Source organism: Convolutriloba macropyga, chromosome 4 (assembly GCF_964194025.1).
Source record: "Convolutriloba macropyga chromosome 4, txConMacr16.3, whole genome shotgun sequence".
NCBI lineage: Eukaryota > Metazoa > Xenacoelomorpha > Acoela > Convolutidae > Convolutriloba > Convolutriloba macropyga.
The window spans coordinates 4,726,168-4,732,188 of record NC_134471.1 but is presented as its reverse complement, the minus strand read 5'-3'; positions in this window follow the sequence as shown (position 1 = coordinate 4,732,188).

Genomic DNA, 6,021 nt, shown 5'->3' with positions numbered 1-6,021 from the left:
TAGAAATTACGTCATTTCCTTATATGGAAATAATGAGTCATAAAAGTTATTCTAACTAAAAAACCAAAAATAGGTATTCATTCTCACTTTGTTATTAGATACAGTTGCTCGGCAATTTACTTGAAATTTATTCAATTTATTTTCACAACAATACAATGCCTTCTCTTGATAGAAATCTACCTGTCAAATGCACAAAGTGCGAGAGAATGGTTGTCAAGCAGCAAATGGCTCGACACAAAAAATCGTGTGATAGTGGGACTTTAAAATGTCCCAAGTGTCCACATTTCTATACAAAGAGGAAAGAGGACTTGAACTACCACCTTGCTAAGCATCACGCTTCTCAAGACAAGAAGCTTACTACAGTGTGCACTATATGCTTGCAGGAATTTCCAAGTTTTTATTCTCTTCAACAACATAAGAGACGGAAACACGGAACATCGACCAAAGTTGGAACTGAATCCAGCGAAAGCTTGAAAGAAGTTCTAGAATCGGAAGAATTGGATAAGAACAACGAACAGTTACAGCAGGAACTTAGTGCCTGTCAACACTTCTTTGACAATGAAGAATCTGAGATGGAGAATGGGAGACATAGAGTATTCAATTTTAAATTGTCGAAACTTGATCCCAGAGAAATTAATGAAAAACTGAAGGAAGTGTTTGAAAAACTTAACTGCGCTGCAAAGATAAATTTATCTCTGGGATTTATTTTTACGAAATGTTGACACCGACGAATACCGATACTTTCATGCTCATGAGAACAACACCTTCTTTGAGAAGTCTCATTTACTTTGTTCTAAGGGAGACTTAGTCTCACTTCAGGATAGAGTAGAGAAAATGGATTTGATTGAGACTTGTGCTCAAGAAAGGGCAAGCACAAAATGGCGGTATGCACTAACTACGAATGTAACAATTTTCTGTGCTCTTCTCAACAATATCCCAATGGGATGTTTAGATGCTGTTATACCTGAACAGTTGTTGAGAAGAAGAGATGTAAATTGTCTTGTTACAAATGGATACGGAGAAACCTACAAGGACTACCTTTGCTTGTTTAGAGCTGTGGCTGTTCTCTTGTATGGATCAGCTGAGCTGGAAACAAACGCAGCTAAGTTGTTCAGTGACTTTCTCCACGAGTCTGGTCATGACGCAATTAACTTTACAGGAGTGTCAATGGATCACCTTGTGTTTGTTGAAAACGCTATAAAACACAACATTTTCATTTATGACATTGACATTGAGGACGGGGATCTTGTAGATGAACTTGCCAGAAGAAGTATTGAGATGTACGAGAACAACACTAATCTACTGCGCTACAACAACCACATTTGCTATGTTGATGATATGAACACGTTCTTCAAACGATTCCGCTGTCCTAATTGTGATACCTTTATTAAGCGTGCTGGTAATTTCCACCGTCACGTGAAATCTTGTAAAGATAGAATACAGCACATTTATCCGAAGAGTGTTTACACTTTGAGAGAAACTTTGTTCGATAAACTTGACGGTTTTGGAATTGGATATGAGAAAGAACAAAAACTGTTCAAAAACTTGGCTGTATTTGACTTCGAATCAGTCTGCGTTCCATCTAGTGAACTAAAAGATACCAATACAACTACTTGGATAGGAAAACATGAACCAATCTCTGTGTCAATTTCCTCAAATTTATTACAAGAACCTATTTTCCTTTGCAACAAAGATCCCAAGACACTGATTGTATCTTTTGTTGAAGCATTAGAAGAACTAGCTAGCAGAAGTAAAGCAGAAATGTTGCAAAAATTTTCCTCAATTGAAAATGCAATTAAAACCAGAGTAAGTTCTATTTTCGAGAAGCCAAACGGAAGGAAAGATGAGAGTACTCCAATGTTTGAATTTCAATATATCGAAGAAGAAGAAATTGATACGTCGACTCAATTCCTCTAAATTCAGAAAAATCAACTTCTCGAACTACAACAACATTTTAAACGTTATGTCAGCACTTTACCTGTATTTGGATTCAACAGCGGGATATATGATCTGAATCTTATCAAGTCTTATTTATTACCCTACCTTATTCACGAGCGCGATATTCAACCAACGGTTATTAAAAAAGCTAATCATTTTGTATCCTTTAAATTTGGTGATGTTCAGTTTCTCGATATTCTAAACTTTCTTGGTGGAGCAACGTCACTAGATTCGTTCCTCAAAGCTTACAAGACAAATGAGACCAAAGGATTTTCCCCTTATGAATGGTTCGACTCACCAAACATGTTGGATGCAACTTTCCTTCCCCCTTACGAATGTTTCTTTAGTAAGTTGAGAGATCACAATCCCTTGGAGAAAGAATTTACGGATTTCACAAAATTGTTGAATAGTGGACTTTCCCAACAGGAAGCTCTGAAAAAACTTAGGTTGAAGGTAGTGCCTCCCTCGGGAGTTGACAACTACAATTACTTGGAAAGTGTGTGGGAGCACGAACAAATGACAACTTTTCAAGACTTTGTCAGGTGGTATAATAACAAGGATGTTTTCCCGACACTAGAAGCAATGCAGACAATGATGGAATTCTATCATAACAAAAGGATTGATATGTTAAAACTGGGTTGCACACTACCCAATTTAGCAAATAATTGTCTACACAAATCAACTAATAGCAAATTCTATCCTTTCGTTGAAGCAGACAAAGATTTACATGATAAAATACGCAAAGATATGACCGGTGGTCCCTCTATTGTGTTTACTAGAAAAGCGGTTGTGGATCAAACCTATATTCGAAACACAGAAAACATTTGCAAATCAATTGTGGGTATAGACGCCAGTCAACTTTACCCCTTCTCAATGTGTCAAGAAATGCCCACTGGGCTTTACACTAGATGGGAGTTTGATTCAGACTCTCAGAAGTTTAAAGCTAGACAAAATAAATCGAGGAAATTTGAGAACATGGTTATGTCGTACCTACAATCTCAGCGTCCTAACTGCACTATTGAAAGCTAATACACAACTGGAACTCAGAAAAAGATTGATTGTTTTAATGTTGACGGATTTTGTGCTCACTGTAAAACTAATTTTGAAGCAATGGGTTGTTACTTTCACTTTTGTGCATGTCAGGAAGCAAGAGCAAGCATGTCAGAGGAAGAGACTCAGAAAGGACTAAAAAAACGGGAATACGATGATCTAAGACGAGACTATTTGCGAAACAAAAGATATACAGTTGTTGAGATATGGGAATGTAACTGGTGGGAAACTGTCAAAGGTGATGAATCTGTAAAAACTCACGTGAGAAACAATTTCCCATTCAAGCCACCTCTGACTCAAGAATCTCTACTTACAAAGATAAGAGAAGATAAACTATTTGATTACGTTCCGTGTGATCTCGAAGTTCCAGATGCGTTGAAATACAAGTTCTCGAACTTTCCACCAATCTTTAAAAACTTTAATGTTAGTCGAGCAGATATTGGTGATTATATGAGGGATTATGCAATTGATAACAATTTTCTCAAGCAACCACAACGCATGTTAATTTCAAGCTTCAAGTTGGAGAATGGAACAGTCATAACACCTTTACTCAACTTTTACCTTAGTCTTGGATTGAAATGCACCAAAATTTATCGCTTCGTTCAGTACATACCTAAAAAATGCTTCAACAATTTTGTCCAATCGGTTGTTGATGCTAGAAGAGTTGGAGATGAAAATCCTGAATCAAGCGTTGTAGCAGAAACAATGAAATTGTTAGGGAATAGTTCATATGGTTACCAAATCATGGACAGAAGCAGACATACAGAGACAAAATACCTGAACGATGAAAAGACACACAAAGCTATCAACGGGAAATTGTTTAAGAGACTTAACAGTGTGTCAAAAGAACTATACGAAGCTGAACTTGTAAAATCAAAAATTGAGCACCGTGAACCGCTAATAGTCGGCTTTTTTATAGTTCAGTACGCAAAATTACGTATGCTGGAGCTTTATTACAATTTTTTTGATAAATTTTGCGATGTCTACACATTCGAAGAGTTAGAAATGGACACTGACTCCTTATACTTAGCTCTAGCGCACGATAATTTGTACGATTGCATTCGTTCATCTAAAAAAGCAGAGTGGGAAGCTCTGAGGGAAAACGATTGTGATGATTCCTTCAAAGCTGATGCTATACAAAATTTCTTCCCTAGAACTTGTTGTGATAAACATAAAAAGCACGATAAGCGTGAACCAGGTCTGTTCAAGGAAGAATTTAGATGTACTGAAATGATTTGTCTCTGTAGCAAAACTTATTGTTGCTACGATGCCAAATCGGATAAGTACAAATTCAGCAGCAAAGGACTAAACAAACGAACATTGGAAGAGACCGGAGATGGACCATTGGAAAAATATCGGCGGGTGATGGAAGAAATCATCAAATTAACATCTACAAATAGAGGATTTCGGACAATCAACCACTGCGTCGCAACCTATGAACAAACAAAGAAAGGACTCTCATATTTTTATCCTAAACGAAAAGTGTTATCTGATGGAATTCATACTGTACCCCTGAACTTGTAATTTATTTAATCAATTTTCATATTGTGAGCGCTCTCTGTTGTGTTTAAAATTACTTATAATGTACTTGATTAATACTGTGTCTGTCTTTTTGTACTTTGATAATTCATTGTTTTAAAAATTTTCAATTTTCTCAATTTTAGTGGATATAACTAACCTTAATACATTGCGGCGGCTATACCTAGTCTTAATACATTGCGGCGGCTATAGCTAATATTAATACATTGCGGCGGCTATACCTAATCTTAATACATTGCGGCGGCTATACCTAATCTTAACACATTGCGGCGGCTATACCTAATCTTAATACATTGCGCTGGTTTCACCAATAAACATGTTGAAATTTACTGCGAGGGGAATTATCCGTTAATTCCCGCTGCCTGTACAATTCCCCGCCTGTACAATTCCCGTGCGCGATGCCCGTACAATTCCCCGCCTGTACAATTCCCGTGCGCGCTGCCTGTACAATTCCCCGCCTGTACAATTCCCTGCGCGGAAAGGCCAATGACCGGCTCCCAAAAATGTGCAAGATCTACTCACACTATACTACTAATACCCTGGTCCCTATACTTAATCTTAATACGTTGCGGCGGCTATTCCTAATCTTAATACGTTGCGGCGGCTATTCCTAATCTTAATACGTTGCAGTGGCTATTCCTAATCTTAATACGTTGCGGTGGCTATTCCTAATATTAATACGTTGCGGCGGCTATTCCTAATCTTAATACGTTGCGGCGGCTATTCCTAATCTTAATACGTTGCGGCGGCTATTCCTAATCTTAATACGTTGCGGCGGCTATTCCTAATCTTAATACGTTGCGGCGGCTATTCCTAATCTTAATACGTGGCCGCCGCTAATCTTAATACATGGGAAATATGTGGCGGCCCCTATAACCTATCTTAATACATATACCCTATCTTAATACATTAGAGCAGACCCTATCTCAAAAATTATCCTATACCCTATCTTAATACATGGGGTCTACACGGCCCCCGGGGAGACTTGCTCACCCTATTACTACTGACGTTTATACAGTACCTACATCTACAACAGAATTGTTGGACGGTGCAATGGATAAATCAAATTTTACGTGAATTAACCAGAATTTGATTTATCTTTACCATCAATAAATTTTGTTGCAGGCACAGGTTCTCCTTAAATGTTTTACTCGATCGTATAGAACTTTGTTCTAGAATGTTCCGAAAAGTTTAGACGTTATATGACCAAAAGCCAAGGCTGTGCTATAATTGGAAAGACCCAAAAATCAATTAATTTTAGGTGAACTTGAAGAATAATACAATTTAGTTTCAGGTATTGAAAATTGCCATGCGTTAGAGGTGCCTAAACGCAACGTGGATGCTGACTATAAACTCGACGATCATCATCTATAAGTTAAAACGCTGTCAATGTTTAGATTATTTGGTTCAACCACCTCACAAATGCGAATAGTTAAGAACCAACTCTTATGAATGAACAGATACAAACAATGAAAATTATTTTAAAAGCGTGGT